A 25,311-nucleotide genomic window follows, 5' to 3' on the forward strand; every position below is an offset into this window, starting at 1 on the left:
GCCCTGTCATTTGATAGAGTGCCCACTTGCCCTCCTTCTTGACATGGAATGCTCTCTATTGGAGTCTCCAGGTCCAGTGCAAAGACAATAAGAAGGGAGAGCAGGGACCTTGAAGTTCCCAACAGCTGTTAATCAAGCAAGCAAGCAAGCAAGCAAGCAAGCAAGCAAGCACCTTTGTCACAGTCAGAATGCCTATGTCCTGGCCAGGCCTGCACCCAATCTTGTTTTTGTACAATCTTGTTTGTCCTCAGTAACCAAAGTTATATTATCAACATATACAAGCAGAAAAGTTGTTTTCCTTCATTTGCAAGTAATCTTACAAAACAAAGTGGCACTAATAAATAAAAGTTCCAGGGTGGCAACAGAAAGCAAACTAAAAATGCTTTTGCAGTTCATCAAAACTATCCAGCAATATCAAGTTATAGGAAAACTGGTGCTATTAACAGCAATCCTTCTAGTTGGTTAATTGGTTCGGCAACTTCCATGCACATAATGTGTGATGCTAATTATTTTCCCCAAGAGTTAAATGATAACTCATCAGAGGCAGCTACAGGAGAGCTATGAGATTCAGGTGAGGGTCAGATGCCTTGTCAATCCCAGCAGGTATATAAGAGGACGACAGGCCTGTGACCTGCCCATCATTCTCCTAAAGAGGAGAAGCCTAGCATGGAAGGCTTGTGTATAGTATGCAGATCTGAAAGGGCCACAAAGGGGAAACCACCAAAACAGTATTAAACAATAATATCTTATGTCCTTTAGAGGAGAAATTGTGAATTGTATAATTTTTTATAGCTGTCATCATCCTTGGGTTCACTCAGTTTTCTTTATAACACTCTTCCATTTTCTTCTAGTTGTGAGGGTGGGGAAGGGGAGGGGCCTCACAAGTGGAGTTGCCTAGGGCTTCTCTTCATCTAAATCCAGCCCTGAGTGTGTGGTGATTGAAAGCTTATTTTGGGATGTATACCCCCAGTTCCTTGTTTTCCCCCTACATATATAACAAAATTAATAAGCTGATGACAAATGCATGATAATCCATGAAAATAAAAGGTAGATAGCTCACCAGACACACGGGGAGAAGCAAGACTGATGGCTGAACCCCCAGGATGAAGGGAAGGCCTCTCTGCAGATGAGGGACTTGCTGTGAGCTCCCTTTGTCTACATCTTTGTCAACACCCTTCTTCCTTTCTTAATATTGTCCTACCCTCCTCATCATCATTTCAATTTTTTAGACATTTCTGGACTTTAACCACTAGGTGTCGTAGGTATTCAGCTCTCTACAAATCTCTTCCTTCTATTTTTAATGGCCCAACACCGCAAGGTAATTCCGTTTGCTTCCCAGTGTACGTTGTCTCTGCAAATGACATCCAAAAAAAGAAAGCTACATGATTGAAATCTGTGCTCCACCCAACAAAGCTAATGTGAGCCTTATGAACACCAATTGGAATAAATCCCATTGAATCCCATCAGACATAAATCTGAGTATGCAAACATGCATATGGGTCCATTCTGGGCTCCTGCTTCAGCTTTTAACTGCCAAAGAGTTTGATTAATCACAGCATTGAAACAGGAGTGTCTAACCTAATATTGTAAGTTCACAGGGGCATGCAAGACTGCCCTAAGATACCTGGATTCAGTAAAAGTTTAGAATTTAAGCAAACTCCTAAATTCTTGGGTCTAGTGGGGGCTGGAGTTTAAACCAGTTTTTCAATATCCAGGAAACCGCCTGGCAGACATCAAGTGGCTGAGTCATTGACATAGCAAAGACACAAGTCATGACCTATCAAAATAGTCTATCAGCAAAGCAAAGGCTATGGCAGCCACAAACTGAGGATAGTAAGACAGAAGACCAGCACTTTTTACTATGCAGAACTGGCAAAGTCAACAACCAAAATAAGAGAACTTAATATCGAAGGTTTTGTGGAAGAATGGAAGCCCTTTTCTTACAATTTAAAGAAATATTATTATATGATGATAAACAAACAAGATTTGAACTATGAGCCACAGAAGAATTTAAAGATTATAGTAGTGTTGTTAAGATGTAAGAGATAGAAGACAGGATGCAACAGAGGGAGAGAAATTAAAACACCATGGGAAAGGGGGTGGGAAGTCGGCCAAAATAACAAAGAAAAAAATGTTTTACTATGTATTGAAATGTATGTGTTAAATTTTTGGAAAACTTGATAAAAAGTATGATAAAAAAGAAGATCAGCAGTTTTGGATTACAATTATGTAAGTGAACAGGGGAGAAAGTGTCAATTTGGGAAGTGGTTTGGCAAGCCAGAGAAGGAGGTGTGTGTGTGTTGGTGGGTAGAAACAAGAAGGGTTTAAGATTTCAGTTTTTGATGATAAAAGCTGGGAGGAGTTCGTTTTCACTGTGTTACTGGGGAGAAGGGAGGCAAAGCTCAACTGCCTCTGTGCACTTTCAGCAATTGAGTACATTTAGAGATCTGACACCATGGGCAGTTGCCTAGTTTGCACCTATTGTTGAATCAGTTCCAGTCAGACTCCTGTAAGTAAGGGTGTGGGGAGCAGGGCTGCCAGATAAAAAAAGAACAGGGCTCCTGCAGCTTTAATAGCTATGCAGAAGAGGGGGTTTCAGCAAGTGCAACTTCTTGTACAGCTGTTGACATTTCCTCTTCTGCACTATTGTTAAATGTGCAGGGGGCCTGTAGACTTTTTCACCTGCCCTCTTGGAGTCAGTGAATAAGGGAAACCAACCACTCTGCTAAGCAGAGAGGGAAAAGAACTACCGCTCCCTGGATTGTGATTGTTCTGCTTTGGTTTCTTGCTCTCTCTTACTCATGCAAGAGGAAGTTGATTTGGTGCCAAAAGTGGCATCAACTTGTATTCCCACCCACACTCTACCACTGAGCAAGGACTGTGCTCTGATAAACATTGTTGTAGACACAACAGGCATCGGATATCCCTCCAGTGCAATGTTTGCCAGGTTAAAATTCAAAGGGTATCCAGGCCACAAATAAATATGTGCCCTCAGATTTATTTTAAACTTTGTGCCTTATAAATGCAGGTTTCCAAATATGGCACAATATCCTGACCAGATTTAACAGGTAGGCACATAGGCGCCGACTCCATGGGGCTTGAGGGGGCCCGAGCCCCCTCAAAAATTCGTTTGGGGGGGCTCAGCCCCCCCAATAATCTCGGGCGGCGGTGGGCGCGTCCGCGGCTTTTATAGGGCGCCCGGCGCGCACCAGCTCAATAACGGGCACCGGTGCGGCGGGGGGCGCCGGGCCGGGGGAGGGGGCGGCCGGCCTGTCTCCTTGGCAACCCCATTGAGCAGCGCCGGCTCCCCCGGGAGGGCCATCCCCCCGCGCCGCCGATCGCCAACACCGCCGACGCTGTGGCTGCCCGAGCCCGAGCCCGAGCCAAAGCCAAAGCCAAAGCCAGAGCCAGAGCCCGAGTCAGAGCCAGAGCCAGTCAGTCAGTCAGGAAGGAAGGAGAAATGGGGAGGGAGACGAGGGAGGAAAATTGCGCGCAGGGTGAAGAAAGGAGAAGGGCGAACGAGACGAGCTTCCAACCCAAAAAAGGGCTGGAAGACTGGGAGGATGCAGGATCGGGAAAGAAAGCGACGCCTTCCCCGCCCGCGACGTCGCCCGCTTGTCATTGGCAGCGCAGCGGGCGCCCAGAGGGGCTGGGCACCGGCGCAGGGCCGCTCCGCAGCCGCGGAGGACAGCTGCGCGGCTAGCAAGGTGCGCCGCGTAGAGCGCGGCCCTTGTGTGGCCCGGTGGCCAGGCAAGCTCGGGCGGGGACCCCCATGCGAATCTAAGACGGGAGAAGAGGGCAGAGCAAAGGGGGTCCCTTCCCCAACCTCCGGCTCTGAGACTTCCCTGCGCCCCAGAAAAGCGAAAGGATTTTCTCTTCTTCTTTTTTTTATAAATATTTTATTAAGTTTTCAAATACAAAGTTAGAAACATACACTGAAGAAAAAAGTAAAAGAACAAGAAAAAGAAAAAAAGAAAAAGAAGAAAAGAAAACCAACCATTCAACACATTTTTTATATAACTAACTGGACTTCCTCGCATCTCCCTTACCCTGCATTCTTTATAATAAAGATATCAGCAAATTATTACCTTGTTTCGTACCTTATTTTGTACTTTTCAAATACTATACCTCTAAATTTAACATACTTTTCATCAGTTACTTATATCTTAAATTAAACATAGTATTACCTTAGATTTTGACCTTTTCTTACTTAAAATATAATTTCCTGTTTCCCAAATCTAATTGCTGAAGCTATAGTTTCCGAATCGTGTAAATTTTTAACATTCATACAACTTATATTGTTTTTGTAAATAGTCCTTAAATTTTTTCCAGTCTTCCGTTGTTTCTTCTCCCAAATCTCGGATTCTGCCAGTCATTTCAGCCAGTTCCATGTAGTCCATCAATTGCGTCTGCCACTCTTCCAGTGTGGGCAAATCTTGTGTCTTCCAATATTTTGCGATAAGTATTCTTGCTGCTGTAGTTGCATACATAAAGAAAGTTCTATCCTTCTTTAACACTTTCTGGCCAACAATGCCCAAGAGGAAGGCCTCTGGTTTCTTGGGAAAGGTATACTTAAATACCGTATTTTTCGCCCCATAAGACGCACCGGCCCATAAGACGCACCTAGATTTTAGGGGGGGAAATGAAGGAAAAAATTTTTATTTCCCCCCCAGGTGCGCTGCGCTACACCAGGAGCTTGGGGCGTGCGGAGCTCAGCGCGCCCCAAGCTTCTGCGTGCCGGCAAGGTCTCCGCTAGCGTGGGAGAGCCGGCGCCTCTCCCAGGGCTAGCGGACCCCTGCGCTAATCCAGAAGCTTGGGGCGTGCTGAGGTCAGCGCGCCCCAAGCTTCTGCATGCCGGCAAGCAGTCCGCTGCCGCCCCAAGCCTTGCGCACCCGGCGGGACCTCCTGCCGGGTGCGGGAGGCTTGGGGCGGCAGCGGACTGCTTGCCGGCATGCAGAAGCTTGGGGCGCGCTGACCTCAGCACGCCCCAAGCTTCTAGGTGCGCGCAAGCAGTCCGCTGCCGCCCCAAGCCTCCCGCACCCGGCGGGACCTCCTGCCGGGTGCGGGAGGCTTGGGGCGGCAGCGGACTGCTTGCCGGCATGCAGAAGCTTGGGGCGCGCTGACCTCAGCACGCCCCAAGCTTCTAGGTGCGCGCAAGCAGTCCGCTGCCGCCCCAAGCCTTGCGCACCCTGCCTTCAGGGCGCCCGACGCTCCAAGAAGCAGGCTGCTATCCGCAGCCTAGGCAACCCTGTGGGACCTCCCACAGGGCTGCCTGGGCGGCGGATATCTTCCTGAAGCCTGGAGAGCGAGAGGGGTCGGTGCGCACCGACCCCTCTCGCTCTTCAAGCTTCAGCGAAAGCCTGCATTCGCCCCATAAGACGCACCCAGATTTTCCCTTCATTTTTGGAGGGGAAAAAGTGCGTCTTATGGGGCGAAAAATACGGTACCTTTTTTAATTCATTATAGATCATTTCTCAGAAGGCCTTCACTTTTGGACAAGTCCACCAGAGGTGAAAGAATGTCCCTTCAGCCTCCTTACATTTCCAACATTTATTATCAGACAGGTGATATATTTTTGCAAGCTTGACTGGGGTCATGTACCACCTATAAAACATTTTCATAATATTTTCCTTCAAGGCATTACATGCCGTGAATTTCATTCCGGTGGTCCATAACCTTTCCCAGTCCTCAAACATGATGTTATACCCAATATCCTGAGCCCATTTTATCATGGCTGATTTGACTGTCTCATCCTGAGTGATTTTCTCTTCAACCTGCCCTCCATCCTCTTGCAGAAAACTCTTTGCCTGCCCTGCCCGTATCTCGTTTTTGCTTTTTAATTCCACACACGCACCCTTCGGACTTCGTGGCAATCGGGCGCACGGGTGCGTTTCCTAAGAGAGTGAGGACCCCCGCCTCCTCCCCACCTGCTCCCTCGCCAGCCAGCCAGCCGCGCGCCCTAGCCGGAGAGCCCCGGCCGTCCCTGTCGCGCAATCGGCTGGATCTCCCTTCAGCAGGCCGTGCTCACAACTCGGCCCAGGGACCCCCAGCAGCGGATCTCCGGCTCAGCTGAAGAATCCGGCAACAAGCCCCCTCCTCCCCAATCGCTCCGCCGAAATACGCTCCAAAACCCCCCAGATAGGCCGCCGGCCGCCAAGTCTAGTGGCGCCCTGAGCGAGGGTCTCTCCCCAACACCGCCACCTCGAACTGCGTTCTCCCGGCTACCCGAGCGAACCAGCGGCAGGACCCCGGTATGGGCCCCCCCAATATTTTTTATAAGTCGGCGCCCCTGGGTAGGCAAGCTGCTGGAAGGTAGATACAGAAATATAGAGATCATTATCCCAGCTAGTATCCGTATAGGATTTGAATTGATTTACCATATTTTTTGCTCTATAAGACTCACTTTTTCCCTCCTAAAAAGTAAGGGGAAATTGCGTCTTATGGAGCAAATGCAGACTGCGCAGCTATCACAGAAGCCAGAACAGCAAGAGGGATTGCTGCTTTCACTGCACAGCGATCCCTCTTGCTCTTCTGGCTTCTGGGATTCAGAATATTTTTTTTCTTGTTTTCCTCCAAAAACTAGGTGCGTCTTGTGGTCTGGTGCGTCCTATAGAGCGAAAAATACGGTAATATATGTGCTGTTGTTAACACTCTGTGTGTGTGTGTTGTAAATGATTGTTTTTTTCTTTAAATTTAAATATGCAGTTGTTTCAAACACACACACACAGCCACACAGCTGTTTTGTATATGTTTTTATTATATTTTAAATTGCTTCAGGATGCTTGATGGGAAGTGATTAATAAACAAAATAATAAACAATAATAATCACGTTGGCCCCCTTTGAATACTAGGGTAGGCATATGGTTGAAGAGGAGACACGCATGGCTTCCAAACAGCATTGTAAAAGTAGATCAAACAGCATTAAATGGCATGTGGCATTGGTGCAGATATTTGTGTGTGTACCAAATTCTTTAAATGGTTTAGATGAGTATTGGCTGGACCAGTATGGCATGTGCTGGTAGAGGTCAGCTTCCAAAGCACATTATAAAATGAACAGAACCAAAAGCATTAGATGGAGGGAAGACATTTGGGTTTCATGCAACCAATTAGTACAACCTGCCCTCGCCCTACCAGTATCGTCATGGACCATTCCTGATTCATGGGGAATAAAAGGCTGATTCACTGGACCACACAACAGCTGCTAGAAATGCTGTCTTATCTGGCTCTCTGCCCAGTACTGAGATGGCGCTGAACATGTGCTGGTGCCACCACAAAAAAGGATCAGGCCTTATGTATGCCACCACCACCTGTACTAAATATAGGCTATTGGCAGTGTGCTCTGAGCACAGACTTGTGCATAATGGCAACTACGTACTGCTGCCTCATCACAGGCAAGGAGTTACTTAATTCTGAAATTCTAGGTGGTCTTCATGTCACAGAGCTACACTCAACAAACAATCTAAGCCAGGGCTGGGGAACCTGCAGGCCTCTGTAAGTTGCTGTTGGACTCCACCTCCCATCAATCCCAGGTTCCTCACCTCTGATCTAAGCTCTGTGGTGAGGGTACCTGTGGAAGGCACTTGCCTGCAATCGCTTGCTGGTCACATGAACACTGAGCAATTTTGAGGTGTACGCTTTAAAAATACAATGAGTGCAGAAGACATGAGCCTTGTTCCACATGCAGTCTGGCAATTCTGTGTCCAGACCCAGCTTTCGGATCTCACCCTCACCTGATACATAGTGAGTGGTATGGCAAAATGGATTCACTCTTGCCTTGTGATCAAGAATAATTACTGCTTCATCCATCACAGCACTGCAATGGTGAGAGAAGCTGGCTGTGCCAAAAAAAATTATCTTGCTATTAGCACAGAAGCCTTGCCCCTTAATGAATCTGGCAACCCTATCCAAAGGAAAAGGATTCATAAATACTGTTTCCTAGCATAACACAGAGCTCAGAGTTCCGGAGTGCCATTCCCACATTTTTCCTTACAGAGACTTTGCACCTTTAACAGCTGCATCACACACACACACACACACACACACACACACACACACACACACACCCCAGCTGCATGACACACAGAAATCCAGTAGGTTTAGTTTTCTCCATCCCTCTATGGATGGATAACTTGCGGGAATGAACTCAGGCTCGAGGGCAACTGTTAAAGGTACCTAGCCTGTGTCACGAGAGCAGGTAGAATGCAACCTTTTTTCTAGAACAGGAAGATGGAAACTGAAACAAGTAAAGGCAAGAGGAGCTGAATCCAAATCAGCGTCACTTTCTTGCCTTAGGACATAGTCTTGTCTAGAAGACGCAGTACAAAACAGAGCTAACATCTGGACACAGTGCCTGCACCTAAACAATGATGGGCAAGGCAAGAAAATGAGGGATCACTTACCCCATATTGTGATATTACTGTGTGTTTCTCCACCATTAGTTGATGGGGGGAAACCACCATTAGTTTCTCCACCATTAGTTGATGGCAGGGGAAGTGACCCTTCGTTGTTTTTGGGCAGTACGTATTGCTGCTCTTATATGGAGTGGCATTTGGTGTCTGTGTTGAAATAACTAGGGAGATGGTTGTGGTTTTGTATTTTATATATTTGTCTGGTTTAAAGCACCATTACCCATGCTGAGCCTTAGGCAGGAAACAAACGTAAGTAAAATGAAATCTTAATTAAAACAGCCACAACTACAAATTAGAGCTAAGCACCATTTCTGAAGAGGCAGGCAGATGGTTTGTTTGTTTTCCTTTGGAAGGGAAGGTGTGGAAGAGCAGGTCTTGTAGTGGTTTTCTCGCAACTTGATGCTTTCATTTCTGATGTGACACAAAGGCTGCATGCCGTTTCCCTATGACTCTGCGTGTCTCTTTGCACCCTCACATCAGAACTTTTTAATAGTGTGGATTACTGAAACATTTTTTGTTTGAATGCATTCTTTGAGTGCCCCATTTGCATGCAGGCATCGGTTTTAATACCAAAAAAAAATAAAAAATGAAAAAAAGCCTACTCTTGATCAGTCTTAAATTTTGATTCCCAATACCCTTGCTTGGAAGTTAAATTCAATTAAAGCTTAATGTTGTCAGCAGCATCATTTGCTCATTTGTCACCACTGTACCCATTTATTTCCTCCAGCATGCACAGGATTCTCTCAGGTTTTAACCTCAGAACAACCAATGTCGTGTATTAGAGCCAAGAGAGATAGCCTGGCTCAAGGTCACCTGGTGAGATTCATGCCAGGGGTCCCCAAACTAAGGTCCGTGGGCTGGATAAGGCCCGAGAGACTTGTTTATCCGGCCCATGGCAACCCCCACTGCCTGCTGCCGCCGCCCACTCTTACCGACACTACGGTGTGCAGCTGTCCACTTCCAGGTCAGAGGAGCACCAGAAATAGCTTGTGCGCATGTGCAAGCATTATTTGCGCATGCGCAAGCGTTATTGTGCACATGCGTTATTTTCGGTGCACATCCAGGTTGGAGGAGGCCTGTGCACATGCACACAAGCTATTTCCGGTGCTCCTCTGACATGGAAGTGCGCCCAAAATAGCATATGAGCTCGTGCTCCCTCGCCCTCCGGCCCGCCGCGCGATAGGTGCTGGAGACACCGGCCCGAGACACAGAAGTTTGCTGACCCCTGGTTCAAACCCTTGAACAGCTCCAGGTGAAATGTTGACCTCTCTAGCAACTAACTGCCCTGCTGTGGTATGCAATGGCAACCCTGGCCTTAATTAAGTCGAAGTCTTAAACACTTTGCATCCTGGCAGCCAAGCATTTTCCTTTTGCTAAGCTGGCCAGAGGAGCAAGACATTTCCATAGGACACCACAAAGAAAGAAAGCTTAAACAAACAGTTAAGGCAAAGGGCAGCAATGGTTTTATTCATATAGCTTTGCATTATTCTATTGGATTTGATATGTTGCTCAACAGGCATTCGACCACATCTTTTCAGGCATGCAGGGAAGCTAGTACCTCTTGCAAGCTGCTGGAGGAGGGCTGCTGTCTGAAGGAATTAAGTTCTATAGTCAGCCTCAAGGTTCAACAAGGTTCAAAAGAACACACACACACACACACACACACACAAGCATAGTATGCCCTAGTTAATTTCACAATGGCGCCTTTAGGTCCTGTAGTTTGGATTTTCCACATCTGGGCAAATCATTTGTTTTGGGCTTATTTCTAAAGGTTATTTGAGCAGGACAAGAAGAGCACAACCTGAACAGTACTCTTCTCAGCCCAGGCCAGGGAAGGGAGGATGGCAAGAAAGTTGGAAATACTTTGTTTACTGCTAAATGAGGCTCCCTCACCCCCCCCAAAAAAACCTCATGGGTCACACAGAGGTGTGGCATTATGATGTGTAAACCTGTCACTTGTGATATTTGCCTGGTAAATTTATTACTGGAATTTCAGGCAGTGAGCAAATGAAATGGGAACATCAACAGAAGGTTTTTGTTGTTAAGGTTTAAATGCTCCATCTATCTCCCATACACATCCATTTACTACAGTTCAAATATACCTGGTCTCCTGCCAGTGGAGGTTCCCTGCCCAGCATGGCATGTTGCCCAGGCAGCCTGTGATCTCCACACAACTTGTAGCATGATGTCAGTGAAAGGTTTCTCCTGCTCTCTGTGAAACTATTGCCGTGCCACGTTTCTGACTACTTTGAAAAGCTTCCCTCCTCTAAGTTCAGCAGCATTAACGTGAAAATGGAATAAACTACAGTGTGAATGCAGCCAAAGTGAAGTCTCCACTCACCCGTTGTAAACAGTCAAGGGACCAAAAAGAAAAAGAAATGAAGAACAAAACCTAAAACCAACCTACAGTCTACCACCATTCCTTCCTGTCTTTTTCTGTTCAATGGTTCACTTTAGATTGGAAGCAATCCTTTGCTCACCTTCTGGAGTGTGTTTTCACTGGCCAATTTCAGAGGTCTGCTAGGGAAGGGGAAGGAGATTTTGTGAGGTGCACTCCTGGCAAAATCGTTCCTCTCCTTTACCTTACTTTGATTGTGATCTGATCTAAGGGGGCTGGGTCGAGGCAGGAGGGATGGAGTGGTCTTTCAGCGGCAGCTGCTTGCTTTGTCTCACAGGATGTAATGCCAGTTTAGATTATCTTGCAAAGCATCCAAGAATTTTTCCTGTCACCACTTGGGGGCAGGGAAGTGAATAAGTAATCAGACCAGATGCACGTGGTGCTTTGAAATAAACGACAAAGGGGTCTTGTTCTCCCACCCTCCCTGCTTTGTTCTGCTTCTGGGGTAGGAAGCTTGTGGCTTCTGAGTTATTATTTCTAGATGTTGGCACAAGACTGTAACATAAGTCAACCTAAGGCCTGTTTGGGCAGGAAGGATATGATCATTTATTTTGTAGTATCTTTATTGGATTGTCTGAGAACGGTAATTTACTTGCAGGGAAAATGCCTTTGCCAAGCTGATCAATACATATAACAGTACAGATAACTAACAATATTAAGATACCAGGATAGTTCAGAAGATAATCAGCTCATTCAAGTTCCAGGCTTAATTTTCTGGAAAAGGAGGAATAGAAGCATGTGTGATTTTTATTTTTTTTAAGCAGCAGTGTCTGCTCATTGTGGGTCTGCATGTACCAAAATATGAATGTAACATTTTCGAGACTATGTCATAATTCTACTTGCTATTGTGAATGCTGCACTGCTTCTCTTTGTTCTGGTCACAAAGTACTATTGTGTGACTCCGCTCATTCCTTTGTCCCAAGTGCTTCCATAGCAAACTTGCTCCATTCTCATGGTAGTTTCTCCCTTGTTTTCTTATTTAAATAAATAAAAATAATATAGTACTAATAAATCCTTCCTGATATTATTATTGTTGTTGCTGCTGTTGTTGGTATTTTCACACACATAATGTCTTTGGTTGGTATTCCAGAGGATATTTCAATAAACATCAGTAAGTAATATTTGTATTTTTACAAATAACTTTGAGTTCTTAAATCATATTCATTCTTCATGAATCAGATTCATTATAAATTTATACAGCCTTCCCTGTTTTTTCATGTTTGGTTTTAAAACTGTTCTATGCTGTTCAGCTACTCCCGTGTCCCTACGGACAGGTTATCTTTGGAGAAGAGGATACTGGAAAATTAATGTGCGACGATGACTGCACTCGCGTTTATTTCAATGTACATTTGAGCAAAAAAAAAGGAAAATGCTTCTTTTTCTTCGGTGATCACTCGTAGCTGAGTAAGATTGACTTTCATTAACATGGCTTTAGCAACGCAAACTCCTATTTAGTAGGTCCTGATGCTAATGGTCCTGATGCTAATAGGCCTTAAAGTTAGGGTCAATTTAATCAATTTCACATGTTCTGATTGTCTTGGCTGTTCTATGCTTCATGGCTCCAAGGTCCCCCACAGGCCCCCTCCCTTGCCTGAACTATGTATGCTGGTAACACAAGCCTGCCATATATACCATTGCATCTTCTCAAAGGGCTGCTATGGCAGAAGATGTATGCATTTCTAGACCTCTTTCAGCTTTAAGCAAAACCCTGCTACCAATACACTAGCAGGGGTGTCTAACTTCCAAGAGACTGAGATCTACTCCTACTATGAATAAACTGGCAGTGATCTACCCATTGGGTTGACCAAAGTTATTGAGCTTTTTTGGGGAGCCAGGGGCAGCTTGGGATCGACCGGTAGATCGCGATCAACCAGTAGATCACGATCAACCGGTTGGACAGGCCTGCACTAAAACAACAAAGCCATTAAACAATTTAAAGTGCCCTAGTTTTCAGCAGAAAAAAATCACTATCCCCAGCTCCTCTAATTTAAGCTTTATTTATACAGTGCTATAAATTGCAAGTTATCCCAAGGAATCTGACAGGTTAACAGCAACTCAGGGAAACATCACCCAACACTTCTGAGCAGTTCCATTCCTTTGCAACGCCCTGTCATTTCTATTTCTGACATTCTAACTCTCAGAACAGTACATCTTTTGTCCTTCTCACCCTGCCTTTTTTGCTGGATTGGAGTTGGGCTGCTTCTTATTTGCTGTACAGGGTACAGTAACTTTGCATAAATGGCAAAAATAATAATAATAAAAACCCACACCAAAAAACCTCGATGGGTGGGAATGCTGAACCTAATTGATGCCAGTTATTGCTTCTGGCACAGGGACTTTTCCATGGGGATGCATAGACCCTGGGATTTTTCCTGGATTGATCATGGTGCTTTAAATAGGCCTTGACTCAGCTTGCCAAATGTATAACCCGTTTTCACTCTTGGGTACAATGCATGTCCAGAAACAGCAAGGACTGTATTTTTTTAGCTCTCCAAGACACTGAAGGAATGTCCTACTGCTGTGCCTTCCATCCTGTTGTTTCATGGGTCCCCTTTCCCAAGCTTCTCCCCTACATGATGGGAGGGAGAATTAGAAACATGCTGGCCACAGCAGCCAAGGGAATAGGATGAACCAGCCATGGATGAACCAGGCAGGATGCACAGCAGCTGCTTCCTTTGTCAGCATGATGCCCACAAATCATCAGAGCCACTGTGACTTGTATAAAGGAACTATTATTGGGCCAGCTGGAACTAGACACTGGAGCTACATAAACATATCTGAGGTTTGAAGCAGAGGTTCCTTTCACGAACCTAGTTTGTTTTCCGTAATTTATTCCACCTCTCCAAGTCATGGGGTACAGAAGTAGGCAGGGGAGTGAAGCACCGCCCCTAACCGAGGGGTAGCCAACATGGTGCCTTCCGGACATTTGTTGGACTACAACTCCCATCAGCCCAGCTAGGATACTAGTGATCAAGGATGATGGGAGCTGTAGTCTAACACTGTCCAGAGGGCACCATGTTGGCTACCCAGCCCTGACCAATGGAAAGACTGTCTCTTCCCCCATAAACGCACCCACCTCACTTTCAGATATATCCTCAGGCATTGCTCCAAGTACTTTGCAACCTTATAAGAATGAGACATGTTTTTTTTTAAAGTTCCCTGCTACTGCTCCCTGGGGCTGCTTCTTCTTGCAAGAGACAATCCCATTGAGACAGTCACTGCATCCTCCACCACAGTTGTTTGTTGAAAGGTTCCACCTTGGCTTCCTCTCACTTCTGTGGCTTTATTTCAGAAAAAAAATATGCTATCCATCCAAAATGTAAAACTTCAACTGGTCTGCTGCTGCTGCTTCTTTTTTTAAAGAAACAGGTGGTTGGGTGCCACATTAATCCAGATCCTGCTATTTATTTTACAGACCTCTAAATTAGATATGATTGACTTTAGCATCCTTTGGTTCTGCCCCCCCCCCCATTTTAGAGTGACATACTTCATTGGGGTTTAAATAGTACTTATGTTGCTCCCACAAACTGAAATAGCCTTTTCTTTGCATGTGGTGATCATATCCCTATCTCTCCCAGGTAAGAGAGCATAGGTGTGCAGCCTAAAGTCCTCTTATTCTACTGAAGTTCTTAAATTGTCGGGATAAATAATGGGCTCCGGGTTCACTGGATGTCTTTCTGAGGACAGTGAAGGTTGGCAGACAATGCATTTCCTGTCCAAAAAAATGTTTGCAGATAAAAAGTAAAGAAATAGCACAACGAGAACTCTGCAGCCCTATTTACAATTTGTCCACCCAGTTCTGGAACTGGCCCACCCACACATGATCTTAATATAGACCTAAAGTCTCTGTTGCAGGTTATTCTAAGAGGTCAGAATACAGGTTATGGAAACAATATGAGTTATTATAGCCAGTCAAATGCCTTGCAGAAAGCTTCACCTAGATTATGATTTTAAAGAGTTTCAAGTCAAAACAATTTCAAGAAACAGACCTAAACAAACAATTATTCCTCATTACTAATGGGCAAACCTTTCTAAAAGAATAAGCATATGGGGAGGCAAAGGTCTTATGACTCTTGCCACCGCAAGCCTTACATAGGTCAAGCAAACAAAGGCAACTCATTACAACCCCGTCCCAACCTATGCCATAAAAATACTGAGGAATGGAACAATTGTCTATTTTTCTTTTTTAAAAAAATAAATAATATTTATTAGAAGTTTGAAGATTACAGAAAAAAGAAACAATGAAAAATTAAACAAAACAAAGCAATACCTTACAATACATAAAAAAAGAAAAACAAAAAACAATACAACAAAACAAGAAAAACAAAAACATTTAAAAACACATCCAATATTTCCGTATCTTTATCTTTCATTTACCTATTTCATCGACCTCCTCACACCTCCCTTTTTTGTATTCTAGTTCGATTAGCTATTTCAGCAAATCCTTTCCATCTTTCTCAATTTTTGTTCTATAATTTATCTTAACACAATCTAACCTTAAATTTTCCACTTTGGCCCGTTAACAATCTATTTTTACTTAATTCTTTATAACATTTCTGCTAAAGCCATATAGCTTCATTCCAGCATCCTTCTAAAATTCATTAATTTTGCAATATTTCTGTAAATATACTTTAATTTTTTTCCAATCTTCTTCGACCGACTCTTCTCCCTGGTCTCGGATTCTGCCAGTCATTTCCGCCAATTCCATGTAGTCCATCAGCTTCATCTGCCATTCTTCCCGAGTGGGTAGATCTTGTGTCTTCCAATGCTTTGCGATAAGTATTCTTGCTGCTGTTGTAGCATACATAAAGAAAATTCTATCCTTCTTTGGCACCAATTGGCCGACCATGCCCAGGAGAAAGGCCTCTGGTTTCTTCAGGAAGGTATATTTAAATACCTTTTTCATTTCATTATAGATCATCTCCCAGAAATTCTTAATCCTTGGGCATGTCCACCAAAGGTGAAAGAATGTACCTTCAGTCTCATTACATTTCCAGCATTTATTATTGGGCAAATGGTAGATTTTTGCAAGCTTGACTGGTGTTATGTACCACCTGTAGATCATTTTCATTAGATTCTCTTTTAAGACATTACATGCCGTAAACTTCATACCTGTGGTCCATAACTGTTCCCAGTCAGCTATCATAATGTTATGTCCAACATCTTGTGCCCATTTAATCATAGCAGATTTTACCGTTTCATCCTGAGTATTCCATTTCAACAGCAAGTTATACATTCTTGACAGATTCTTAACTTTGGGATCTAGCAATTGTTTCCAATTTTGATTTTTCCACCTGGAAGCCTAGTTTTTTGTCCAAATAATATGCCTCCATTATTTGATAATAATGGAGCCAGTCTCGCACTCTGTTTTTTAATTTTTCAAAACTCTGCAGTTTTAATCTGTCTCCCTCTTGTTCCAAAATTTCCCAATACTTCAGCCGTTTGGCCTCCATATTAAGTTTTTTCTGAGCCTTTGCTTCCATTGGTGACAACCATCTTGGGGTTTTATTTTTTAGCAGGTCCTTATATCTTATCCAGACATTAAACAGTGCTTTTCTGACAATATGGTTTTTAAAAGTTTTATGTGCTTTAACCTTATCATACCACAGATATGCATGCCAACCAAATACATTATTGAAACCTTCCAAATCCAACAGATCAGTGTTTTCAAGAAGCAGCCATTCTCTCAGCCAGCAAAAAGCGGCTGATTCATAATAAAGTTTAAGGTCTGGCAGCAATTGTCTATTTTTCAAGGTATCTATCAACTTTATTTGTATTTATTTATATGATGCTCTTCTATTTAAAAAGCCAAATGCAGTTTGCAAAAAGTTACTCCAATAAGACAAAAACAGACAAAATCAACAAAACAGCTGCCAGCAGTCAGAAGCACAGCAAACAAAAAAGTGAAAAACAATCAGATTAGATGACAGTTTAACATAAGAGGGTAAATAATTTTCCTTCTACAACTACCAGCTGTGCTTCCACACCCCCTACATTCCCTCTAAGCTTAACAGGAGAAGAGAAGAAGAGGAGGCGTTTGGACTTGATATCCCGCTTTATCACTACCCCAAGGAGTCTCAAAGCGGCTAACAATCTCCTTTCCCTTCCTCCCCCATAGCAAACACTCTGTGAGGTGAGTGAGGCTGAGAGACTTCAGAGAAGTGTGACTAGCCCATGGTCACCCAGCAGCTGCATGTGGAGGAGCAGAGAAGCGAACCCGGTTCACCAGATTACGAGTCCACCGCTCTTAACCACTACACCACACTGGCTCTCAGCGCTTTGGAACATCAAAAGCAAATATTTTTTTGAATCCATCTTATCTGTCTCTCCCAAGACCAAAGTAGCTTGCTCGTCTCTGTCAAACCCCAGCTTATACACACATGTAGCATGACCCAAGTATCTAGGCATGTGATAGGTTGGAGTCCAAGGTTTGGCACAAATCAGGGCCAGATTAAAACCTTTAGAGGACCTAAGCAATTAAGATGTTGGTGTCCCCACATACATATCTAATTCAAAATATAAACAATATACTTCCACTTTATATTTGGATTTTTTTCTCTTTTTTCCAATTGCAAAGTCTTTGATCAGATCCTCAAAACTATCTCTACTAAGTATAGAAGATGTGTTACATAAGTTTAGATAAGGCATCCAGCCTGCCTTGTTGCATACCTGTTCTGCTGGGATTCTTAATATACCGGTACTTCAGCTGAGAAAATGAATGGTCAGCTGAGCAATTTATGACCATTAATGTTAAAAATCCAGCAATGGAAAATTTCTGTGGTACTCCCCATCTCTTGATGCCCTAAGCATGTGCTCATTTTGCTTAATGGTTAATCCAGCCCTGGCACAAATGCACCCAAGGACTCCAACACATCTACGAAATTTATGACCATTTTTTTTAAAGTAAAGAAGGACAAATGGAAGAGGCTAAATGTTGCTTCAAGAAAATAACGAACAGAACTTTTTGGTTCAATTCTTCCTTACTATAACTATTTACAAACAGGATTCTGGCCTCCTTAAATTAACAGCAGTAAGTACCACTGGATTTGTCTTTCTCCCTCCTAGACAGAACTAAGTCTATACTTTGTGTATTCAAGGAGGCGAGATTGTTCTGCAAAATAGAGAACAGAAGATTCTCGGCCCATGCTTTTAGTTGAACCACAGGTCTGCCCTTAGAGTAACACTGCTTTTATATTCTGAACAAAAAAATCCCAGTCTTTATACGTTATATAATTACACTAATCGTGCAGGAGAAGCAGAAAATAAATAAACCAGTGCCATGGATTTAAAAGTCGTTAAGGCGGATTTGATTCTACGTGGATTTAGATACTGTACATTTTCGATAATGCTCGAATGATGGGACTTTAAACGCTGTGCTCGTGGAAAGAAGCCACAATCCTTCAAGATTAGGATTTAAAAACCTTGCGTAAATAAACATCTAATAGAGTTGGGCATGGAAATGCTGCTCCTCTCTTTTCCGTTCCCCAACAGCAAAAAGCCGCTTTATCCCCAACATTAAGCCACGCAAAAGGCGCACCACCGCCCGCCTTCCGCGAGCTGAAGAAGCGGCCGCAGACACTGAGCAGCCGGGCAAGGGCAGAGCCTACAGGGACCGACTCCTAAAGCGACACCCCCATCATTACGAAACGCGGTGCTTCTACGTCAGGGAACGCGACTGGTGAATGGAGAGGCAGCGAAAGAGCTGGCAGGAGGGGGGAGGCGGGAACAGAATGTCCATCCGCGGAAGCCGGGGCTTCCGGGTTCTGCCTGATGACGTCCTCGCTCGAGAAGCACAGGCCCGGGAGGGGAGGACGCGAGGGGGCGGGGCCGCGGCAGGTGGGCGGGCCTTAGCGCCGGACGGCGCCACTGCTGATAGGGCCCGTGGGCGCGGCCGTCCCGCCCGCGGGCGGGGCTGAGGGGGAGCCGGGGGCGGAGCTTTGCGGAGGCATGTGGCGGGCCCGCAGCGGTGGGGGCTGCCGCTGCCGCCTCTCTTTCCATCAGCTTTCGCGGCCGCACTCCTTCCAGGCGGGCCCGGAGGGCGGAGGTGGGATGTGGCTGCTCCGGGGAGGGTAATGGCCTCTTCTTCCTTCGGGTTCTTTCCGCGGGGCGCGTAGCTACTCTCCGGCTTTGCAACCTGTGGGAGCTCAGGTGGGGCGGGGGGGGGGGTCGGTCGGCGTGACTGGGGGCTGGTGGTGCCTTGCCAAGTTTGAGGGGGCTCGAGAGCCCAACCCTGGAAAGGCAAGCCCTCGCCCCTGCCAGGGCTGCTGCTTTTTTTGTGGGGCGGGGGATCCCGTGTCCTTTAAGCGAGCGCCTCGTCTGCTTGCGAAGTGCCACCTGCCCCCTGACTCAGCTTTGCTCGGCTGGCTCCCCGTTTTCCTCCTGCGTGGATGGTGCTCTTGGAGTTTGTACCATGCCATTCCTGCGCTGGTTGAGGGTTGGAGTTCAAGCGTGGTTTGGCACAGCCGCAAGCCGGCCTTTCCTTTCCTGCTCTGGGGTACAGGAGCGCAGCTCCTTTCGCTTCTCTCGCCCACCTTTCCTCCCACTCCCCCCCCCGCCTTTTATGAAAAGAAGTTCCTTCAAAAAGTGCTGGGCGGGGGAGGGAGGAATGCCATTTTGGGGGAAGAGGATGACAGGCCTACAGACTGCCCCCAGCTGCTGAGTGAACATTTTTGCACTGGCTCAAAAGTGTGTCACTGCAACTCTAAAAGTAACATTTGAAATCACAGGTCTGTCTTATATAGGTGAAATGTTACTGTTATTTTTATTCCCTGTGGATAACAGTAATAAGAGAATAGTGACAGGTTGGCCTGATAAAAAGGCATTTTGGTTGTTGTCCTTTACTCTGCTTCACCTAATTTAAGTGGGCTGGAAAAGTTGGCTGTTAAAGAAAACTTAAAGACACTTACAATGACAGCCAGGGAAGAGTTCTTCTTGATTTTCTTTTTCTTTCAGGCACGTTCTCTCTTTAAACTTGATTTTTAAAGGCATAGCACAAATTGCATGCTGTATCTCTTTAAATGAATTGACTGTATATAAGTGGAATAATATGGTCAGATATAATAGGATTTTATTTAGAATTCTAGTTTGTATAGTAATACTTCACTGAATTCTAACTTGTGATGTTTTTATCCAAAATTTTATAAATTGTGGCCAGTCTGAACCAGTGCATTTATTATTGTTCTGCACAGGTGCTGCAGTTGGCTCAATCTGCTGTGCAGACTTGGTATCCCAAAACTGATAATGGGGCTGCCAACCAGTGCCTAGAGTGCAATGCTTTGTGGCAAATTTGCAAGCATTTTGCCACAAGTCAGTCTGGATGATACTTCCTTTTTAATTCTGAGCTCAGTGTTTTGGGTGTATAGTGGGTCCTATGATCATAGATCTTGATTTTACATTCCATTGAAAAACTTATTGAGGTACAGTAACCATATTGGTTTTGTGTTATTGTATGTTCATACAGTAATTTATCTAATGGCACAAAATCAGGGCAGGGGATCCCTGGAATTTGCACATGGGTGAATGTAACACAGGTTCAATTGGCAACAGTTTCTGATTGGAGGATTGATGTACTTGGGGGAATTCCTGCTGGCTACATCTTTGATTGGCTGCATTTCTATCCAGGAATGTCAATATGTATTTGAGTGATGACAAAGTAGGATTGCCTGTGTACACAGAAAGTATTGTTTGTAAGAGAAGCTGCAAGCAGTTCATCCAGCTCAGCAAAAGTGCATTATGAATCCAAATTGAAGACTACCCTTGCCCATGCAGCTATAGTGGTACCTCGGTTTAAGAACACCCCTGTTTACGAACTATTCGGTTTAAGAACTCCGCAAAACTGGAAGTAGTGTCCCAGTTTACGAACTTTACCTCAGTCTAAGAATAGAAGCCGAATAGTGGAAGGGCACCAGCAGCAGGAGGCCTCATTAGGGAAAGTGCGCCTCGGTTTAAGAACTGTTTGGTTTAAGAACAGACTTCCAGAACGGATTAAGTTAGTAAACTGAGGTACCACTGTACTTCATAACAGAAAAGACTGAAATAATTCTTTGCCTTTCAGCTGGCAAGACTCATATATCTGCTTTCTAGCTTGGACCCCTTCCCCACCCAAGTAAATTTCCAAGCTGATTTACTGCTTTGAGCACGAACCCTGTTTCTCACCCCTCATTTGTCTGTATGTTGGGCTAGTTTTGCCTTTCTTTTAACACATGGCTTGGCTGGCTGTCTTGTGCCATCTGGAGATGACTCCTCCCAGAACAGATTTTCCCCACCAGAGCATCTGCTAGGAGATTGTGACACACTTAAGAACATAAGAGTCCTGCTGGATCAGGCCAGAGTCCCAGCTAGGATCAGGCCAGAGGCCCAGCGAGGCACTCTGTTCTCACTGTGGTCAACCAAGAGGTGCTTAAGTCACAAGCTGACCTAAGTGCAACACTGCTCTTCCCACTTGCAGTTCCGGACAACTTGGGGCTGAGTTGCACGGGTTGATCTGTAAGGGGTATATTGTTGTTATGTTAATTGCCCTGACTTGTGCCAGAAGGCTGGACTAAGCCACAGGTCCAGGTGGCTCCCTTCCAACTGCATGGTTTGTATTTAAGAGGAACTTTGAACAATGTGGTCAAGGGTTTCTCAAGAGATCTTTGTATTGTGATTAGAAGCCTTCCTGAAAGATATTGGTTAATATCAGTCTTGCCTGGGGGGGGGTGCTCACAAATGCATACATTCTCATGTGCTTTACAAAAGCTTGCAGGACAAGGATGTTTGCTGGATTATTTTTTTAGCCTATTCGTATCCCTGTAGGGCAGGTACAATGTCACTGGCGTTTTGAAACTGCCAGAAACCTCATGCATATTTTTTTTAAAGAGAGAGAGAGTATCCTGCTCTGTATGTAAAAATCTGTGGTTTGCAAGGTCAATTCACAAGATGGCATGTCTCTAAAGCTATATTGTTAGTTTACACAGGCACTCCCTTCACAAAAGATGAATGGGCTTAATCATCTCTCTAGTTCAAGTTTTTAAAGTATTCTGAAATTCCTTCAGGCTTTGAAAAATCATGTTGCTGCTTGTGATTAGTTGTGTATTTTTAATTTTTTGCTCCTTGTGATCTAGTGTGGGGCCTGAGAGAAGAATGTGCAACTACTGAAGATGTACTTCTCCCCCCCCCACCCACCCAGCGCATGAATATGCCTCTTAGCTATGGGGTGAAGATAGGGAGAGAGAGAGAACCTCGTCTTCATTTTGTGCAGTTCATTTAGTCATGTAGTCACAATGGCTAAAGTGTTGGCCTTGCACATGGGGAAACCCAAGTTCAAATTCCTACTTCTGTGTGTGAAGCTTGGGGGCCAAATTAGATGTGATACTGGGGCATCTATATTTGGACCACCCACAGTTTCTTAAAAGCTTAGAACAGCAGTGGCCATGAGGACTCTTGCCCCCACTGTTGGGATTTTAGTACCAAAGGAAGAAGATTTAACCTTTCAGTTGTTCAATCAGATTTATCAATTGAGTTGTTTGATAGGGCTAAAAAGGTGTCTCTAATTAGAGAACAGGCTTAAAACATACACACATACATTTTTAGCGGAAGTCCTGATTTAAAAACCACACCTGTAAATGGTAAACACCAACATAGGAGAAGTATTTCTCTTCTCTCTCAGGGTGGAATAAGACTCTGAAAGTGACATGTATGCTTTTTTATTGAGAATTGTTTTTATTCTTATGACCATTGTTCTGTGTAGCTCAGAATTGTCTGCACTTGCCAGACAAGGATTTTAGGCAGAGAAGGGTCTTTTCTGACCCTACCTGGAGATGCCAGAGATTGAACCCAGGGTCTTCTACAACCTACACACAAAACATGCTCTGCCACTGAGCCACAGCCTTTCCCTGCATCCTGTTTCTATAAGAGTGCTAAGGTGTGTATTGGAGTGTGTAAGTACATTTGCAAGCCAAGCACACACTCTCCTTGTGTTTAGAATCTTTTAAATTGCATTTTATGGTTGAGTCTTATCACCTCATGCAATACTTTTTTCATGAAGTGGGAGCTGCAGAACATTGGGCAGTGGTATAAGGGTGGCTAGCAAGAGTTCAGTCAATAGAGCACAAGACTCTTAATCTCAGGGTTGTGGGTTCGAGCTCCGCATTGGGCAAAAGATTCCTGCATTGCAAGGGGTTGGATTAGATGACCCTTGTGAACCCTTCCAACTCTACAATTCTATGATTCTACCCTAGATAATTTCTGTCAAACAGCTTCCCCCTGTACTCCTATTCAGAATGGCCTCCATCCTCCTACACACATCTGGTGTTCAGCCGCAAGCTTGCTTTGCAGAAGCTGGGGTATTTTTGTACTGTGATTTTTAGAGACTCATATCTAAAAGTCACAGTGTAGCGCTAGAAAAAAAAAGTTTCATTTTATTTATTTATTAGAATATTTATAGCACGCTGTTCGAGTACACCACTCATGCAGATTACAACATATTAAATGACGATTTCCAAAGAAAAATAAAGCCATTACGAAAAAGATGGGTCAGTAGTTCTAAAAGAAAACCCTACAATATTTGTGTGATCCTCTTAAGAACAGCTTTTAAGAGGTGCGGGGTCGTACCGTATGTCACGAGCATAATTTTTAGGGCTGAGTCTAACCATTGTGTGAGGTTCTACTAGCAATCATTTTGTGGAGAAGAAAGATCTTTCTCTTGTGTGTTTACTAGTCAACAGGGCTGGGTCAAGGCATTTTGCTGCCTGAGGCAATGGACAAGATGTCACTTCCCCATTCCATGTACAGAAGCCAACTGGGCTGCACTTGAATTAGACAGGGAGGCTATCCTTCACTACATAAGAAGGCAGGAGGCTGGTTTTGGGACATGTGGCACGCAGCTCTGTCTTCCCCAACACTTTGACCCCGTCCACAGCTTCTGCTTCTTCAGGTGGACGATGAACTCTGCCTAATCATAGGGCCAGGGCTGTGTGCTGCTAGTGTATATATTTGTATAACTAAGAGAACGAGAGAGAATTATTATCTCTTCCCATCCTACGAGAAACGCCAAGGTAGGCCGCGAATGCTCCACCACAACCAGCTTGGCCAGAAAGCAACCGACTGAGGCATGGATGCATTCAGCAAAGCACAGGCACCTAGAATTAGAACAGGTGGCAGTGGTTGGAGAGAAGGTGCTGAATGCAACTTTCATACTGTTACAAGGCAACAGAAGCCCTTTCTAAATACTTGCTGTTGGAAAGATGTTTTAGCATAGCAGGATATTTTGGTGGGGTGCTACTGAGAACTCAGGACAAGGAAGATGTGGTGGCCTCAAAGTCTGGCACACCCCTTTGGCAAACAATATAATGTCAATATATTCAGCTGCTTCCAGGAGCTCATGTTCTACAGAAAAAGTCCCGTGTTTTGGTTTTTTTTGCTTTGCAAGATTCAGTGATTATCTTGATATTGCCACAAGATAAGCTTGTCATAATCCCTCGTAACTTGGGCCATAAACACACCAAGTTTGCTGCTGATTGTTTTAAGCCAATGGGGCAATGTCTCTTAAGGTGCTCTGGTGAGTAGAGGAAGTGGGGTATTGCTCTTCCTGATGTGCTATGCATGAAGGGACTATTTTGGTGTTTGGGGAAAGATGCAGCTATTGGCATTCCATATACAGTAGGGGTGGGAAATCTGGCCCTTCAAATGTTGTTGTACCACAGTTTCCCCTGGTCTCTGAGCATTGGCTATGCTGGCAGGGGCTGATGCATAGCTGTCAACTTCTCCCTTTTCTTGCAAGGAATCCTATTCGGAATAAGGGAATTTCCCTTTAAAAAAGGGAAACGTTGACAGCTATGGGCTGATGGGAGTTGGGAGTTCAAAAGTATCTGAAAGACCACAGGTTTCCCGCCCCTGATATACAGAGCATCACCAGCAGCTGTAAGAAAGGGATTCCTGACTTTCTTGGCTCATGGGAGAAAAGTCTTAGCTGGTTCAGGAACCCCGATATAGCCTTGCTGCTACCTGGATGAAGCTGACTGCTGTGCTGTCAAACCTAAGTGTGCCATCTAGTGTGGCTGGAGCTGACTGCTGGAGGTGTCAGCAGAAGGCTGGTTTTCAAGGTGTAGCAGCTGATCCTTGCCAAGTGTTAACCTTAGAAAGCAGTGGCATAGCGGGTGCACATGGGAGCCCCTGGGCACTTGTGCCTGCAGTCAAGTATCTAGACCCAGCCCCTTTATGACTGCATTTCCCTCCACCTGACAAGCTGTCCCTGACACTCAAGCAACCTTCAGAAGCGCACAGCTTGTGATGTTGTTCAAGGCAAGGTTGCAGAAAAACTTGAAGATGTCCAAGGCTAACTTTTCATCATATTCTAAACCACGGGTTTGGAAGTGCAATCTTACAGATGTTGTTGGACTCCAGCTCCCATCAGCTAGTATGGGAAACGGCCAGGAATGATGAGAGTTATAGTCCCAATGACACCTGGAGGCCACAGGTTCCCTTACAGCTGCTCTTTACCCATGCATACTTGCCTGTCTTTCTGCC

The 25,311-nt window shown here is 44.8% G+C and overlaps 1 protein-coding gene and 1 long non-coding RNA gene across 3 annotated transcripts in view; one reads left to right on the top strand and one right to left on the bottom strand.

The window, feature by feature from the left end:
* Positions 1–11,048, bottom strand: part of LOC308592681 — a 33,875-nt gene extending 22,827 nt beyond the window's left edge. Inside the window, exon 1 of the long non-coding RNA XR_014010617.1 lies at positions 10,889–11,048. This is a non-coding gene — a long non-coding RNA (uncharacterized lncRNA). The remainder of the gene's footprint in view (positions 1–10,888) is intronic.
* A 7,687-nt stretch (positions 11,049–18,735) lies between these two features.
* Positions 18,736–25,311, top strand: part of LOC308588950 (uncharacterized protein C11orf24 homolog) — a 30,110-nt gene continuing 23,534 nt past the window's right edge. Inside the window, exon 1 of one of the 2 annotated variants that reach the window (XM_081197692.1) lies at positions 18,736–18,875. The gene's annotated coding sequence lies outside the window, so the exon portion shown is untranslated. The remainder of the gene's footprint in view (positions 18,876–25,311) is intronic. The other variant, XM_081197693.1, reaches the window with a different exon arrangement.

The sequence above is a fragment of the Podarcis bocagei genome (assembly GCF_964188305.1).
Source record: "Podarcis bocagei genome assembly, chromosome: 1".
Classification (NCBI taxonomy): Eukaryota; Metazoa; Chordata; class Lepidosauria; order Squamata; family Lacertidae; genus Podarcis; species Podarcis bocagei.